Genomic DNA, 16,305 nt, shown 5'->3' on the forward strand with positions numbered 1-16,305 from the left:
CAGGCCATGTCCCATTGTTGGGTGGGCTCCAACCCACCCCAGCTGTCACCCTAGCACCCCAGGCTCACTCTCAGTCACTCTGGGGAAGTCTCTAGAGGCCCAGCACGTGGGGCCCTCACATCCAGGTTCAAGGATGAGACTGGAGCCAGGCCAGACAGCCTGGGGCGAAGCCATTAGGAAGCTTTCTGTGCCAGCCCCTCCTCCGGCTGGGAGCTGCTGTGTGGAAACACTCTCCCAAGAACCTATTTATAGAGCAAGGCTGAGCATGGTCTCACTTCAGGTGAGGCCACCTTGAACCCCCTCTGCCTGGGCGTGCTGCTGTGACAGGAACCTCGACCCTTGCCCCCCAGTCTCCTACCACCTGTGAGAAACCTGCACCGCTAGATAAGGGCCCTGGGCAGGAGCGGAAGTCCTGTCCTGCAGCTTCCGTTTCTCAGCCCAAAGCTGCTCTTGCAGGCACGAGCACTTGCTTCTGAAAGCGGGACTTTGACTCTCCCTCGGGTGCTCAGTGTGCAGAGGCCGGGCCTGGAGGAGCCAGTGGGCTCACGGTGTCCCTCAGCCGTGCACACTGACGTCAGCTTCTGGCCTCTGGCCTCCTCCAGCTAGGCAGCTGGCCTCAGCCCTGGTGTGGAGACTGACTGCAGAGCTGTGGCCGTCCCCAGGCACCTGGGGCCCACGTTCACCCAGTCCGTCTTGTTCTCCTGGTCTCAGGCCTGGCCGAGGGCACCGGTGCCCTGCAGATGCTCTGCTCAGCTGGCCTCTCCTCCAGACCTCTGCCCTGCCCCTGCCTTTGCCCAGCTAGGCTCCGCCCAGGTACGCGCGCCTTGACCTGGCAGGTCCCTCTGGAACCAGCCAGCTCCCCCAGAAGCTCCTATGACGCCCCAGCCACCTCTGCTCTGAGCCCCTCAAACTGACCCGAGCCAGAGTCACCCAAGGACACACCCTCACGCCCAAGGTGGGGCTGGGAGCGCTGATTGTGTTCTGCGGGGCCAGCACCCGCCCCCACCTCAGCTCAGCCCCCAGAATTGTTCCCCATGACAGCTGCTCCTGGATTGGGTCTGCTAGAAGCCTCTGGGACTTGGAGCAGGAGAAGCAACGTAATTAGTCTCCCCAGACCTTCCAGGCAGCACCTCACAGGTGCCTGTCAACTAGAAGCAGAAAGTGCTTCCTGCCGTGGAGGCCTGGGCCGGCCCGAGTCTGGGCTGCTGCAGTGCGACTTCTTGGCCCCAACCGTGAAGTTAACCTTTGCTCCCAGGGTGGCCTTGGTCCTGAGGTTGGGTCCAGTTCACCCTCAGCTGGGGTGTGCTTAGGAATAGGGCCGTTTGTGAGGTTCCCACAAGGATGCCCATGCCCCTTGAAACATATCCCAGAGTCTTCTTTTTTTCTCCAGTTCTAATATTTTCTAAATGAAGTATAGTTGATTCATAATGTGAATATCTGCTGTATAGCAAAGTGGTTCAGTTATATATATTCTTTTTTTCCATTGTGGTTTATCAAGGGATAGTGAATATAATTCTGTGTGCTACAGTAAGATGTTGTTGTTTATCGATTCTATATACAAAAGCTTATATCTGCTAACCCCAGCCCCTTCCCCCTTGGCAACCACCGCTTGGTTCTGTATGTTCATGGTTCTGTTTGATAGATGAGTTCGTCATATTGTAGATTCCACACAGAAGTGACGTCCCGTGGTATTTGTCTTTCTCTGACTTGTTCACATAGTAGGATAATCTCTAGTTGCGTCCACGTCGCTGCACACAGCATCATTTCGTTCTTTTCTAGTATTTATTTATTTGGCTGCACCGGGTCTTCCTTGTGGCATACAGGGTCTTCTAGTTGCAGCATGCAGGATCTAGTTCTCCAACCAGGCATTGAACCAGGCCCCCTGCATTGGGAAGACAGAGTGTTAGCTGTTGGACCACGAAGGAAGTCTCTCGTTCTTTTTTGTGGCTGAGTAGTAGCCCCCGGAGTGTGTGTACCGCATCTACCCATTCATCTGTGATGAACATTTAGGCTGTTTCCATGGCCTGGCTATTGTGAATAGTGCTGCTGTGAACACAGGTGGTGGTGGTGGTGTTTGTTTAGTTGCTGAGTTGTGTCCAACTCTGTGCAATGCCATGGACTGCAGTCACCAGGCTCCTCTATCCGTGGACTCTCCAGGCAAGAGTACTGGAGTAGGTTGCTATTTCCTTCTCCAGGGGACCTTCCCGACCGAGGGATCGAACCTGCGTGTCCTGCATTGCAGGTGGATTCTGTACCACCGAGCCACCTGGGAAGCCCAAACAAAGTTTTGCATGTGTCTTTTTGAATTACCACAGTTTTTTCTGGATATAGGCCCAGAGAGGGATTGCTGGATCACATGGTAATTCTTAGTTTTCTGAGGAACCTCCATACTGTTCCATAACGGCTACCCATTCCCACCAACAGTGTAGGCGGACTTCCTTGTCTCCACACACTCTCCAGCATTTACTGTTTGCAGACTTTTTGATGATGGCCATTCTGACTGCTGTGAGGTGATATCTCATTCTTGTTTTGATTTGCATTTCTCTAATAATCAGCAATATTGAACATCTTTTCATGTGTCTGTTGGCCATCTATATTTCTTCCCAGGGTCTTCTGTTGGGTTAACTGCCTCTGGTTTAGGGGAACCTCAGCTCTGGTGGCCCCTCTTGAGGGGCCAGGGGTTAGTCTGAGGCAGGTTAGGTGAGAGTCTGCCCAGCACTTGGAGCAAGCATCCCTGAGCAGCCAGACCTGCTGCGATGAGGCTTGCTCCTTTCCTGCCTGGCCTGCTTCTGCCATTGGCCCACTCCATCTGTTCTCAGCATAGCAGCCAGAGTCAGCCAAGCTGTAAGATTAAAAAATAATAAATAGTAAAAAGAAAACTTGTAAGCTAGCTCATGCCAGCCCTGCTGAACCCCTTCCAGCGGTTCCCCAGCCGCCTCTAAGTACAGGCCACAATGCTCACCGCAGCCAGGAGGCCCTACTCTACCTTGCCTGTTGCCCGACCCTCATCTCCTACCACCCTCCAGCCACCCCTCAGGCCGCTCTGGACACACCAGGAACATTCCGGCCCCAGGGCCTTTGCACCTGCTCTTCTGCTGCCAGGAGCGCTTTGATTTCACCTGTCTGCCTTGGTCTGCCCATCCACAACATGGGGTAAGAACAGTAGAGGCCGGTAGAGGTGCTGGAAAGATGTGCTGAGACTATTCACACAAGGCTGTAAGAACAGGCTTTGTCCCAGCAGGGCTCCAGTGCGTGGCCTGGGGAGGTGGCTGTAAGTGGGAGGTAAAGGGCCAGGCCCCCATCATCCACTCCTGTGGGCCAGCTAGCTGGCTACAACACCTACTGCAGGCCTGGCCCTGGTTGGCCTGCTGGAAACCTGGGGCTCAACCAGTGCTCCTGGGAGGGAGACCCACTGTACCCCGTGAGGCCCTCCCATCTGCTCCCTAACCGCTGTCTCTCATTAGACACCCCACTCCACGTGCCAACATGGACCCTACAGAGCCTTTTCCTATGAGGCTTCTAGCCACCAGGCCAATCTGAGTGCCCAGGCATGGCCCCCACTGGACAGGGAGGGCAGGAGGAGCAGCCAGCCCACATGCCCAGCCTCCTTGCCCACCCCTGAGCCTAGAGGACAGAGCGGACAGGTCAGTGACCTTGCTGCACCCAGGGCTCTCCAGTGGGGTCAGGGTAGCTGGGCTGGATCTGCTGTGGAGGGGCTTCCTCACACCCCCATGGGCCTGCCACCTACCTGGTTCTATCCTGCTCTTAAGGGCTCAGAACCCCAGTCCAGAGGGTCAGGGATTTGGGGCTTTTTCTGCCTGAAGGAGAGAAGTGGGCCCTCTAAGGGGTCTCCCCTGCCGCTGCCACCCTTCCCCACTCCACCCCCGCGGACGGCTGGCCTGGGCCCTCCTGTGGGGCTGGGAGCCTGGCAGTCACCTTGTGCGAGGAGGGCAGCAGGACTTGTGAGGATAGTCTTCCCTCCTCTGGCCTCCGCTCTCCCTCGCTGTCCCCCTCCTCCAAACACATGGTTCCAATCCCCTCTCAGGCCCCTTTCCCCCTCCCCAGCCCCTTCCCATTTCCTCTCAGAGGCCCTCACTTGCATGTGGAACTCATTAGAAGCCCCTCAGGCCTGGTAACACAACTCTTGGGGAGGGGGCCTTGTCCACAGCCCCCATGCTGAGAGGAGCAGCCTCCCTGTGCAGCCTTGAGCTGGAAACCACGGGAGCTGCACTGGTTAGGGGAAGTGTGGCCAGGCATCGGCTCAGCTCTGTCCGCGCCCGTTTAATCGTCCTGGCCTCCCCAGGAGCTAGGATGACTTCCGGTCCCACTGCGGCATTGGACCTGCTGGTGGAAAGCAGACCTCAGAGCACCTGGGGCAGGTCACTGGGAGAACACGGGGTTTTGAGCAGCTCTTGATGACCTTCAGCCTCTCATCTGAAGATGGGAAGGGAAGTGCAGGGAAGAGAGCGTGGTCTGAGCAGCCGCTGGGCAACATAAAGCCATTTTCTCTCCTGAAGGACAGGCTGAGGGCAGTGCCGTGGGCTGGGAGTGAAGGTTATGCAAAAAAACGGATGCTGTGGTCCATATGGCCAAAATTAAGCCTGCTGTATCCCTGCAGGACTTCTCAGAGCCTGTAGCACACCCTGATGCTCTGCAGCCAGGGCCAGAGTTCAGAGAGTTTCTCAGACATCTGACCACATGAGCCTCTTTCTCCAGGTTCGCTTGGTGAGACTAGCATTCTGTGAATCCTGCTTTGGACAGCTGTACAGGCAGAGCCCTGAGGAGGCATGATCAAAGCCCCCTGCTAGGAAAGGCTCCCCGAGGGTCAGAACAGGGGCTGCTGTCTGCCCAGACTGAGCAAAGGGTGGGGACTGAATGGCAGCCACAGCTAAGCAAGGGTGTGCGGGGGCCAGTGTGGCTGAGCCTTGGAGGGAGGGCCAGGCGTGATGCCCAGTCCCTCCCTGCCCTTCCCCATGGGAGCTCGGCGGGCTGCTGTGGGCACCGAGGCATGAGGCTGGGGACAGGGCCTTCCCCGCCCACATCAGCCTCAGTTCAGGCAGCTGCCCGCTCCAGGTTCAGGAGAGTTGCTGTCTCCTGTCACCCTTCCTGCTGGTGCCACAGCCTCTCTGCCGAGTCCTTGCTGCCCGCACTCCACAGCACAGCTGCATACCAGCCCCAGGCCCGAGCCTCTGCTCCAGGAGCCCTTCCCACAGGGGGCGCCGCCCGCCCCCAGGGCCCTCTCCCCACTGTCCAGGCACAAGAGGGCTGAGCCGGGCGGGACCCTTCCCAAGCGCTTCTCTGGTGCCTCGTGTGGTGTTCTGTATGGACCCCAGTGTTCAGAGGAGGAAGCAGGCCCGGAGTGGGGAGGCTGCTGGTGGAGTCAGCATTACGGCCAGGCCCCTTGGTCAGGCTGCCAGTCTCCACTCCTCAAGTCCCTGCTGCCCGCCATGCATGGGGCCGCTTGGGAGCGCCTTAGGCCTAAGCAACCCTTCCCTCTGATAATCCAGGGTGGAACCCGCCCGGCTGTCCCGCACCCCTGAGAGTTAGAGTAGTAAGCCAAGGTATTGCCCCCTCCCCCAACCTTTAGATGGAAAGGCTGGGCACCTCCGGGAGCCAGCCAAGTCCACAGCAGCACCCCAGATCTGAGGGTCCCAGCTCTCCCACGGTGGGTGTTCCGTGTCCCACTAGAGTTCATGGCCTGAGGAATCCAGCCACTCCCCAGCCTGAGTTCTTGGCCTGGCCTAGTGGTTCTGGGGAAGGTTTTTATTTTGTGGTGTTTTAATTTGGCTGTGCCAGAATTTTTTCGGGGTCTTTGTTGCGACATGTGGGATCATTCATTGCGGCACACAGACTCAGCTGCGGCATGTGGCATCATCCCTGACCAGGCATTGAACCCGGCCCCCCTGCGTCGGGAGTGCAGCCCTAGCCACTGGACTGCCAGGGAAGTCCCGCTGGGGACGTTTTGACAGGGGGCTCCAGCTCTGGCCAAACTGCCCTCAGTGCCTCATCCCCACGAGCCCGTCTCAGAGCCACCGCTCTGGCTGAGGCCAGAGGGCTGTGCCGTCAGGGCACTGCTGGCTCCTTGCTGGAGACTGCATAAGCCACGGTGAGGGGCAGGGACGGGAGCACGGTCCCGTAAGCCGAGGCGGCCCCAGGTCCTCCCTGTGACCACCTCCGAGGGCCCCACTAGGAGCCCCGAGACTCCACTGGTCCCTCCTCTTCCCAGGGGACCCTAGTCTTTGCACGGATGGAGTGCCCCAGGTTTGGGGGGCATGTGCCCCTGTGGCAGGAGTAGGGCTGGGTGAGGCCACATCAAGAAGAGGAGTTGCCCAGACTGTTGCCTAGGGCAAGCACCCACGCCTGCTTGCCTGTGCGCACAGGACATTCAGCACCAGGCGGCCAGCGGACAGCTGAGCCCACGTGGAAACACTGCTGGCCATGAAACCTGCGACGGGGCTGAGCACTGAGGCCTCAACCCAGCGGCCTCGTCGTGGTCACGTGACAGTGATCGCAGTCACTGTCACCACCAGGGCCTCATGGGAGGGATTCCTGAAAGACGGTGTGTGGGCCGATGGGGAGTGGACCAGACAGGCCCAGGCTGGCAGCAGGCAGATGCTAATGAGGCAGTTGGGCCTGGCAGCTACAGAGAGACCTACCAGGCACCACCCCTTGGCCCACCAGGAGCACCCATCCCAGGCCCCTGGCACATCCGCCCGCCAGGTGCCCTGGGAATTCCCGGCCACCTCCACCCTCCCAGCCTGGAAGGTTGGATTGACTTCACTGTCAGGGGCCTGCCACTGCTAGCTAGCTACTTGAAAAACCACAGCTGGTTTGCGCAAGACAGAGAGCACCACCCCAGACTCCATCACCGCTCCTTGTCTTTGCTCTGGCTGGGAATGCCTGCCAGAGGCACCCTCTGGCCACCTCCCCCGCAACCCCACCCCTTGCCCCAACAAACCACTGGAGCTCCAGGCCCTTCCTTGCAGAGGTGGCTTCAGAAAGAATCAGAGGAGTCAAGCAGGAGGCCAAGGGTGACAGGGTGGCTGCTTCACCCCCAGAGCCCTGGCTTCCATCCCTTAGCCCCAGGCGGGCTCATGTGGTGCTGTCCACAATCCTGAAGGGGAGGATCAGCCCATGGCAGAGGTTTTGGGGAGAGGTGTGTGAGAGGAGAGGGCTCGCCTTCACCCACAACTTTAGGGCAGGGGACCTGCTGAGCCCTTTTATTCTCCTCCACCTTCCTCCAGACTGCAAGGAAATTGGAGCTGGCCGCTGCTTTCTCGGGGGTGTTGAGCTGTTTCTCCTGGGCCTCTAGGGGTGACCTCAGTTTCAACATAGGGGGCTTCCCCACCCAGTCCAGCCCCTCTTCCAGGCTCGCAAATGGTGGTGTGCAGGACTGGAACTCAGACTTGGGACTTGAGGGACCCCCTGGGTCCTCGAGAGTGGGAGTTTGCGCTCAGTCTACAGAGGGAGGATGAGATGCCCCTGGTCAGGTGGGGGCCTGCGCTCTCAAATAGGGAGACCGAAGCCACCAGCCTGAGCACGGGGAGGACGGCCTGCCAGGCTCGGTGGGAGCAGGAGCCACCCCGTCACAGTAAGGAGACTTCCGACTCCAGGCAGCCCATGCAGGACAGGCTGAGGGCCAAGTGAGGAATGAATGGAAGTGAGAGGTTGCTGGGATCCTCCAGTGTGGCAGAGAAGGGCCAGAGGCATTTTAAATCACAGGACCTTGCTCATGGCTGGTGATCCAGGAGTCCAAAAGGAAGTCGGATCCCTATTCGGACTCAGCCACCTCTGGTGCCCACGCTGGCTCTGGAGGCCGGGCGGGGGTGTGGGGGATAAGCATGCAGTCAGTCAGACCAGTGAGTGTTAAGGCCCTGCGGAGACAGCAGGCGGGGTGCTGCAGGGGCCTGGGCTGGGGGACCCTGGACCCTGAGGGGAGGCGGGAGAGGGGCCGCGCCGGATCACTGAGGCCACGCTGGTCTGTAAGCAGGGAAGGACCAGGTCTCATTCTCAGAAGATCCCTCTGGCCACTGGGTGGGGAATGGACTGTGGGGATGGAGCAGGGGGCAGGGAAGGAGGCTAGTGAGATGGTCCAGGGGAGGCTGTGGAGCCGCAGTGGACAGGGTCTGGGTCGTGGGAAGAATGAGCCGTGGGAGCGCACTGGATAGCACACACCTCCTTGCGCATGCCCCACGTCTGTCCCCCGCCCTGCCAGTGAGGGCCCCCTGCCATTCCAGTGATGGGAGAGCTGGCAGAGCAAGGGGCTCCCTGCGGAGGCCAGAGCCACCTGGGCACCACTGGACGGGGGGAGCGGAGCTCTGGTTCTTAGTCTGGGGCCCAGCCCCCTGCCCATGCTGTAACCATGGGCCTTAGTTTCCCCACTGGTCAAAAGGGTTGACAGCCCTCACAGGGCTGGTGCAAAGCTCGGACATGAGACCAGAAGGAAACAAGCCTTGAGACTCTCAGGCAGGCCCCTGATCAGGAAGACGACAGGGGCCTGTGTGTGGGAGCCCCAGGCAGGCATATCTGCCCGTCCCACTGGCCTGTGTTTGTGTGTCTCCTTTCCATCACCTTGGCCACCGTGACTCACTGCGCTGTGGGTGAGTGAGTTAACTGGTTGGGGTTGGAGCCAGACCCTTAGGTAAGGCATTCCCTTCCTAGGCCTCGGTTTCCTCATCTGTAAGATGGACAGACAAGCCCTGCTTTGCTCACCTCACTGGGGAACCTGGGGTGGTGCAGGGCCAAGGAGGTGAGTGCTGCACTGGCGTGAGGGCAAGCGGTCCAGCCTTTGTGCGGGGACCAGGCCTGCTGGACGTCAGTCCCAGGTCAGCCAGCTGTGAGCAGGGCTTGAAGTGTTCAACTTGTCTATGCTGACCAGCCCAGTGGAACCTCCCTTTCTTGAGGGGAACCCCAGGCCTGAGAGAGCTTGGAACAGAAGGCAGGTGGGATCATGGCAAAGGCCTGGCTGGGCCCAGGTCTCTGGGTGACCTCATGGGGGACTCTGGTGATGCAAGGAGGCTCACACACGGGAGGTCGCAGAGGCAGGATACCCAGCCCTGCTGTACCCCAACTCCTGCAAGCTTAACCGCCCATAAGTAGGTAGAGAGCAGGGGAGGAAGTGTGTGGAGGCAGGGGTTCTGTGTCTGGGGCACCGAGTAGGAAGCAGGAGGAGGTTAGGGTGAAGCGAGCTGGGCCGGCTATGAATTGGGAATTCAGCAAATAGGTTTTGTCTCCCTTGACTACCACAGGTAATCAACTGGTTTTGAGGCCTGAGGATAGTGCAGCAAGTGCTGTGATTGACTAGTAATGCCTGCCCGGGAAGAATCATGGCCGAGCTGCTGACTCTCAGGCTGACTCTCTGGGCTGGTATTTGGCCAGGAAAGCCACACTCTCAAATGAGTAGCCCCAGGAATCCACCTGGGGAGGCTGGCCGAGGGCCTGCAGTTGCTGCTGGGTGGGCAGCTGGGGAAGAGAGGATGACATCCGTCTAGTCTTCCTCTGAGGTTCCCACGCTCCCTTGTCCAGGGCAGGTTCTCAAAAAATGAGCCCACTTGGGAGGAGAGGCTCCCCACCTCTGCCTTCTTCAGGCTCCCTGGGGAGTTCCCAGAGCTCTGCCCTGGCTTCCATCCTGCTGGCTTTTGTCCTCTGGTTCTCCCAGGTGTGAGCCACTCTTCCCCCCTGCTCCTCAGGGCCTCAACACCTGGGCCGCGCGGGAGGAGGCTGGATAGGCTGGCTCTGCAGTTGCAGAGCTGTCCCAGGCAGCAGCCTGTCCGTGCAACTCTGCCATCACCGGGGCCTGGCGTTCCCCGCAGGGAGGCAGGCAGGGATAGATCCTTCCACTCATCCAGAACTAGTCAGCCCAGAACACCCCAACCTGGGCCAGTAGGGAAGGGTGGGCCTGGGTGACGGTGGATTCCACCAGCCTGTAACAACCCCTCTGGGTTCTCTGTGGGCACCACTCTTAACTGGGAGGCAAGTGCCCAGACATACTCTGTCTACATGTCACAGAGAGTATGTGCACATGTGTATTGGATATTTCTGCACTTCCACTCTCTACCTACTTATGGGCAGTTGAGCTTGCAGCAGGCTGAGTATCCTGCCTCCGTGACCCCCTGTGTGAGCAAGTGAACATTTCAAGCCCTGCTCATGGCCCAGCCAGGCCTTCCTCATGACCCCACCTGCCCTCTGTTACAAGCCCTCTCAGGCCTGGGGTTCCCCTCAAGAAGGCGGGTCTGCCGGGCTGGTCGGCCTGGGCAACATTTCAAGCCCTGCTCACGGCTGGCTGACCTGGGACTGACGTCTAGCAGGCCTGGTCCCCGCACAAAGGCTGTACTGCTTGCCCTCACGCCAGTGCAGCACTCACCTCCTTGGCCCTGCACCACCCCAGGTTCCCCAGTGAGGTGAGCAAAGCAGGGCTTGTCTGTCCATCTTACAGATGAGGAAACCGAGGCCTAGGAAGAGAATGCCTTACCTAAAGGTCTGGCTCCAACCCCAACCAGTTACTGTATTTGTGTTTTTTTTTAACTATTTTATTTTTGGTTATGTCAGGTCTCAGTTGTGGCACAGGGGCTCCAGAGCATGTGGGCTCTGTAGCTGAGGCTCACAGGCACACACATCTGTGCCTGTGAGCATGTATGTGTGAACACACAGATCTGTGTGTTTGGGCCTGTATTGTGTCCTTAAGAGTGTGTGTGTGTACAGCCAGGAGTTCTATCCGGGACAGGAGAGTTGCCAGGCCTTTCACAGTCCACTCCTGGCCTGCCTTAAACACTAGCTGTTCTGACTGCAACCCAGACAGGCACCTCACCAAGGTATGCAGGAGAAGCTATCAAGGTTCAGGGGCAAGCAGAGACTGCTAGTCTGGGTCTTAGGCAGGGCTCTGGATGGCGCATCTCCTCCACCCTGTGGAGTGGTCCTGGGTAGAGACTGGCTCTGCACCATGCACGAGAGCAGACACCCTGGACTGGAGTGCCCAGCCCCTGCCTCTGCTCAGCTCTCACAGTGGGAAAATCTGCCCTCGTGGAAGCTAGCAGGAGCTCACCCCAAATCTGTGCTAGGATGTGAGGGCCAGGAATGGACAACCCTCCCCCCTCCTGCCCGTGCCATTGAAAACATGGTGGCTCACCTCTAAGAAATCCAGGGGCACCAGTGGGAAGAGGGAGACTCACTTCCAAGATGCTGATGCTTGGTGCCAGTTCCTGGGTCACCATGCCACATGGACATGGGGTGGGGGGCGGTTGGGGTGGTGCGCACCAGTTCTGTTCAGTTCACATCAGAGCTCCTGCTGTCACAACCAAGCTTTACCCCCTGGGAAGGCCTTACAAATAGCTGAGAAAAGAAGAGAAGTGAAAAGCAAAGGAGAAAAGGAAAGATACAAGCATCTGAATGCAGAGTTCCAAAGAATAGCAAGAAGAGGTAAGAAAGCCTTCCTCAGCGATCAATGCAAAGAAATAGAGGAAAACAACAGAATGGGAAAGACTAGAGATCTCTTCAAGAAAATTAGAGATACCAAGGGAACATTTCATGCAAAGATGGGCTCAATAAAGGACAGAAATGGTATGGACCTAACAGAAGCCGAAGATATTAAGAAGAGGTGGCAAGAATACACAGAAGAACTATACAAAAAAGAGCTTCACGACCAAGATAATCACGATGGTGTGATCACTCACCTAGAGCCAGACATCCTGGAATGTGAAGTCAAGTGGGCCTTAGAAAGCATCACTACGAACAAAGCTAGTGGAGGTGATGGAATTCCAGTTGAGCTATTTCAAATCCTGAAAGATGATGCTGTGAAAGTGCTGCACTCAATATGCCAGCAAATTTGGAAAACAGCAGTAGCCACAGGACTGGAAAAGGTCAGTTTTCATTCCAGTCCCAAAGAAAGGCAATGCCAAAGAATGCTCAAACTACTGCACAATTGCACCCATCTCACATGCTAGTAAAGTAATGCTCAAAATTCTCCAAGCCAGGCTTCAGCAATATGTGAACCGGAAACTCCCTGATGTTCAAGCTGGTTTTAGAAAAGGCAGAGGAACCAGAGATCAAATTGCCAACATCCGCTGGATCATGGAAAAAGCAAGAGAGTTCCAGAAAAACATCTATTTCTGCTTTATTGACTATGCCAAAGCCTTTGACTGTGTGGATCATAATAAACTGTGGAAAATTCTGAAAGAGATGGGAATACCAGACCACCTGACCTGCCTCTTGAGAAACCTATATGCAGATCAGGAAGCAACAGTTAGAACTGGACATGGAACAACAGACTGGTTCCAAATAGGAAAAGGAGTACGTCAAGGCTGTATATTGTCACCCTGCTTATTTAACTTCTATGCAGAGTACATCATGAGAAACGCTGGGCTGGAAGAAGCAACAAGCTGGAATCAAGATTGCCGGGAGAAATATCAATCACCTCAGATATGCAGATGACACCACCCTTATGGCAGAAAGTGAAGAGGAACTAAAAAGCCTCTTGATGAAAGTGAAAGTGGAGAGTGAAAAGGTTGGCTTAAAGCTCAACATTCAGAAAACGGAGATCATGGCATCTGGTCCCATTACTTCATGGGAAATAGATGGGGAAACAGTGGAAACAGTGTCAGACTTTATTTTTGGGGGCTCCAAAATCACTGCAGATGGTGATTGCAGCCATGAAATTGAAAGACGCTTACTCCTTGGAAGAAAAGTTATGACCAACCTAGATAGCATATTCAAAAGCAGAGACATTAGTTTGCCAACAAAGGTCCATCTAGTCAAGGCTATGGTTTTTCCAGTGGTCATGTATGGATGTGAGTTGGACTGTGAAGAAGGCTGAGCACCGCAGAATTGATGCTTTTGAACTGTGGTGTTGGAGAAGACTCTTGAGAGTCCCTTGGACTGCAAGGAGATCAGCCCTGGGATTTCTTTGGAACGAATGATGCTGAAGCTGAAACTCCAGTACTTTGGCCACCTCATGAGAAGAGTTGACTCATTGGAAAAGACTCTGATGCTGGGAGGGATTGGGGGCAGGAGGAGAAGGGGACGACAGAGGATGAGATGGCTGGATGGCATCACTGACTCGATCAATGCGAGTTTGAGTGAACTCCAGGAGTTGGTGATGGACAGGGAGGCCTGGCGTGCTGCGATCCATGGGATTGCAAAGAGTCGGACACGACTGAGTGATTGAACTGACCTGAAGGCCCCTCCACCATGTGGTTCTGGGGCTGAATGTGTGCAGACAGGGCATATGACTCCAAACGTGTCTATGGGGTTCAGGCCTGGCAACTAAGGGACGAGGGCTGAGACAGAGGTGGCAGGAGGAGTGGACTTGGGAAGGGAGACAGGCCGCTGGACATACAAAGGGGGAGTGTGGGGTGGGGGGGGAGGCTGTGACTATGACTGTGATGGAGTCCAGAGCAAAGATGGGGGCAGGGTCCTGGGATCACCTGGCCTAGAGAATCTAGAAGCTGGGATATTCTTCTAGAAGATGGACAAAGAGTGAGTGCAAAAACTCCAGGCTGAGGAAAGTGTGTGCAAAGGCTTGAGGCATGTGGGAGAGGGGTCCATTCCGCAGAAAACTCCACACCCACCCACAGCTCCCCACTCACTGCCAGGGACCCACCCTGTCCTTCAAGGAGACCCTAGTGAGTGGGGCACCTCTTCCAGGGGCTGCAGGTGAGCAAGGATCTGAACCTGGAAGGGCAGGAAAGGCCACATTCCTGAAGAGGAGGAATGCCTTTGATCCCAGGCCTGGCTCTGGCCACCCGGTCCCCTCTTCCAGGATCCCTGAGAGGCTCACAGTTGTAGAGCAAGGCCCTGGGCAGGGGCAGCTCTGGCGTCTGCAGTCTGACCCTAAGCAAGATCCTGTCAGGCTCTGAGCCCTGTATGTGCATCACAGGGTTCTGTGTCTGTCCACCGCCCCTTCCCCCAACACTCAGGGGCAGCCCTGCTGGGACCACTGTGTGCATTGTGCCCAGCTGTTCACGGCTGGAGGCAGGGCTTCCACTCAGGAACCAAGGCTTTGGGCTCTTCTCCAGCCAGGGTGACCGGGCCGGGACCAGGCTGCACGTCAGGTGGCCAGGCTGATTTGCTTCCACTGTACCTCCTCCCTCCCCAAATGCTGCCCCTTGTCCTGTACTACAGGAGGAGGCCCCCACCCCCAGGGAGGCTTCCCAGTTCCATGCGTTGTCACAGGCTTCTCCTCCAGGGTGGCTGTCCCTGAGAGGAGTCTGGAGTGGGAGGCAGAATAGGGAGCCATCACAAGCTACTTGTGGGAAGGTGGGGCTCTCTCCCTCTCCTGGGAGGGGCACAGAGAGGCCCCTCTCCGTTGGGCCCCCACTAATGAGAACACTGCTGTAGTCCACACTCCAACAGGCCCCCAACAAGCCCACTGAGGAATGCTCATTAGCCAGGAGGTCCTCTCCCATGTGTGTCTGCTCAGACCTCTTTTTTGTCTATTACTTGGCTGCACAGCCCAGCATGTAGGATCTTAGTTCCCTGACAAAGGGGTGGCACCTGTTGCCACTTCATTGGAAGCGCAGAGGAGTCAATCCCAGGACTCTTCGTTTGAGCGCTGTCTCCATCCCTGCCAACCAGCAACAGGACTACCGCCTTCTCGGGGTGACAAACTTGGGATGGACTATTTGGGTACTGTCGGGCCCAGCACCCTTCCACATGGGGAGACCTGAGGCCCAGAGAGGTGAGAGCCATCACAACTTATCAGCAAGCAGCAGAGCAGAGTGTGCATCTGAGCCCCTCAGGCTCGGCGAGCCCTTTCCACGCGTTCCGGATCCCCAGGCAAGAAGGCGCTGCCCAGCAACCCTAGGACAAGCCTGCGTGGGAGGCCAGAGACCAGCTTTTCCTATCACCTCCCTGGGCCTGGCATCTCGGATGCTAGGACCATCTATGTCTGCAATACTCTGGTCTTTCCGGAAGTGTAACCGTGGAAGAGATCCCTGCTCCTCTGCCACGCAGCCCTGCAGTTGGGATGAAACCTGGTAGACTCTCCTCCGCGAGGACAAAAGGGCGTTAGTGGGGAGGTGGGTAGCGGGGAATGCCGCAGGGCCGCTCCTCTACCTGGTCAGAAAGCTCAACTCCTGCCGGTTCCAGAGGCACGCACTCTGGCAAATCTCAGGCACCGCCGCCATTCATCTCTGACCCTGATTCCCTCCAGGATGTAGAGGCAGGGTGGCGGGGAGCCGCCCAGCCTCGGGCAGAGTGGGAGGGGGTAAGCCCCAAGGATGTGGGCGCACTCCGCCGGGCAGGGAACGGACCGGACGGACTGCAGGATCAGCCAGGGACCGACTCCCCAGCGCAGACAGCCCTGACTCCGTAGGGGAAGCGCGGCAGGCCCCGCGCACGCGCGCCGCGCTAGTGGAGCCGCTTTGTTCCAGGGCTACCTGCGGCTCCATTCACCTCCGCGGAGCCAGCCAGCCTGCCACCCGCAGCCAGTGCCGCTGAGGCCCCTCCCAGCCCGCGCTGGGTGGAACCTTTGGCGGGCCCCGCCTTCCCTCTGCCTCGCTCCTTCGGCTGCGATTGGCGCTCTGCGTGGTGCGTCCCGCCTGTCATTAAAGTTGATTCGAGAGTTACGAAAGGTGGGAGGAGAGCAGATTACAGAGGGGGCCCCCTCCCTCCCACCCCGGTCCTGTGGAAAAGTCACGTGGCGCTTCACTCCGCGCCTGTCACCACTCCGCTTGTAAAGCTTTCTTAAAGGTCCCGCTGTCTCTTCCCAGGGCCGGTCCTTTTGGGGATTTCTACAATCTAGCCCGCGGAGGGTGGCACGGCCCTGGGCCTTCCTACCTTCGCAGCTGCCTAGTCCTGCTTTCCTCCTCGGACCTGCTGGAGTGAGACGACCCCTCAGGGTCTCCAAACGCAGAGCCCTCTTTGGGACTTGCAGCCGCCCGAAACGGTGACAGCCTAGGTGCCCAGGGAATGGCACGGAGTAGGTGTTCAGTTCCCGTGTGCTGAACTCGCTGGGAGTTGTTCATGAATCAGTGGAGTCGACAGGACTTCGGCTCAGCTTGATCGCCCCTTTCCTCCGCTCCATCCCCGGGAGACTGCGGGAATGTAGGGGAGAGGATCCCTGGAGCGGGTCCCCCGAGGACAGCTCTTGGGACAGGCACAGAACTGGGAGCTCCGGGATAGGACCCAGGAGTGTCTTGGTTGGGCCTCTGGGAGAGTTTTAGTGGGTTCTGAGCGGCAGCGCTGAGGCCGAGCGAAGGCCAGGGGGCTGGTCTCCTGGCTTAGGGCACCGCTCGCGTGTCCACAGACCCCGTGGGGAGGGGCGGCGGAGCAGCGGCGCCTTTAAGCTCTGGAGCCGCGGCGCGGCCCCGC

At 57.7% G+C, this 16,305-nt stretch overlaps 1 long non-coding RNA gene across 1 annotated transcript; it reads right to left on the bottom strand.

Annotated features, from left to right (window-relative positions):
* LOC108633360 lies at positions 1,479–16,283 on the bottom strand. The gene is made up of 4 exons (XR_001917018.1): positions 15,772–16,283; positions 15,049–15,533; positions 2,749–2,842; positions 1,479–1,882 (listed from the first exon to the last, which is right to left on the bottom strand). It is a non-coding gene; the product is annotated as an uncharacterized LOC108633360 (long non-coding RNA).

This window comes from Capra hircus, chromosome 22 (genome assembly GCF_001704415.2).
Source record: "Capra hircus breed San Clemente chromosome 22, ASM170441v1, whole genome shotgun sequence".
Taxonomy (NCBI): domain Eukaryota; kingdom Metazoa; phylum Chordata; class Mammalia; order Artiodactyla; family Bovidae; genus Capra; species Capra hircus.